The sequence below is a fragment of the Pundamilia nyererei genome, unplaced genomic scaffold, assembly GCF_000239375.1.
Source record: "Pundamilia nyererei isolate P.nyererei 1_Seehausen unplaced genomic scaffold, PunNye1.0 scaffold00282, whole genome shotgun sequence".
Lineage (NCBI taxonomy): Eukaryota > Metazoa > Chordata > Actinopteri > Cichliformes > Cichlidae > Pundamilia > Pundamilia nyererei.
The window spans coordinates 96,817-98,513 of record NW_005187683.1 but is presented as its reverse complement, the minus strand read 5'-3'; positions in this window follow the sequence as shown (position 1 = coordinate 98,513).

The window sequence follows — 1,697 nt, the reverse complement described above, 5'->3', positions numbered from 1 at the left end:
AAGACACCTTGTGGAGCCAGTGATTCAAAGGTCAAGAACACCCAATGAGGCTGATACACAACACAAAATGTCAACTTTAGACTATCAGAACATCCTGAGTCAAGTGATGAGATTTACAGGGGATTATGACCTATTTCTGATTATTCCCGAGGGACACATTGACTTGCCCTTCTGGTTGCCAAACAGAGAAGCCCGACAGTGGCTGTAGCTCAGGAGGTCGAGCAGGTCATCGCTAATTGAAAGGGTAGGGTTTAATGCCTGGGTATAGTCTACATGCCAAATATCCTCGGGCAGCATACTAACCCCACGATGCTCTCTGATGCATCCACTGGAGTATGAATGTGGCGACTGTTAGATAGAAAGCACTTGCACAGAACAAGTGTAGAAAAAAATGCTGATGTGATTGAGGCAAGTTGTATAAAGTGCTCAGCTAGAGTAGAAAAACACTGCATAAAACCAGTCTATTTACCATTTAGAGGCGTGATTCGTCACTGCAAATAACAAGCCTACCGTGCTCCACAGCATGATTTGCACCACTGCATCCAAGACTTTGTGCTTTGTTTGATGATGTAAGGCTTCGTGCATAGAGTTTCATGGAAAGGTTTCCATAGCTAAGGAGCTGCATGTGTTCTTGAGCATCTGAAGGCCACATGAAGCCTGAGGGTCTATAACAATTGACACACTTGTGCACTATGCACCTCAGCCTTCTCTGACCCTGCTCTGTGTTTTTAGATGGCCAACATTTCATGTCTGATTTAATATTCAAGGATGAGAGCAGGGTGGAGGGTTTTAGTGGTTGAACTGTGGCATGCCTAAAGTATGTGGGAGCAGGACAAGCTTTCAAGGATACGTTTATAATAAAACAAAAACTAAATACATTTTAAAAAAGCACCCACACATGAGGGCCTACTAATTTTTTTTATTTAAGAGGAAAATTTTAAAAACCGTGATCTGGTAGTGCAAATGCAGATCTTGATGACATTTTCATTTTTCTTTGAATAGCTGTGATATTTCCCAGGACGATTCCTCTTACTGTAATATATAAAATCAGCAAAATATGCAGCCCTGCCGTCCTTTATCATACCGTTTAAAACCATTATACACTCTTTCAGATGTAGCCTGTCCACATCTAGTTTATTAGCTTTCTATAACCGTTCGGAGCTTCAGCGGTCACTACAGATAGCTTATCCTGGGGAATGACTTCTGGAAGATGCATGTGTCATTTTCAAAGGAGCCACTTTTTCAAGTATTAACGCAAAGTTCACTGGAAAGATCAGCAAGCATGTGGCTTAACATTTGCGCTCTGTTGTTTTTCCCTGCCACATGATTCCCACTGATAGTGAACCTAGGTTCCTATCAGTTTGTAAATTGTCAGTGGAACCACTGTCACGCTGTTTGGTTTGTTCTCATCACCGTCACAGGTACCACTGCCTGCTCAGCCTGCTCTTCACCTGTTGTCTTGAGGGAACCCAGCAGCCAAACCAGTGCTTCCTCCAGGCTCCACAACCCCAACTGAGATTCATTCGGGCTCATTTCACACGTCCCCTGCCATATTCTTTTCCCCGGGCAGAGAGCAAGGCCCATGAAGACATGGATGAATATAGCTGCAGTGAGCGGGCTGACATCACATGAAATCCTATGGATTAAGAATGGGAGACTGCGCATACCAGCTAGCTCCTGTGTTCACTGAGATATTC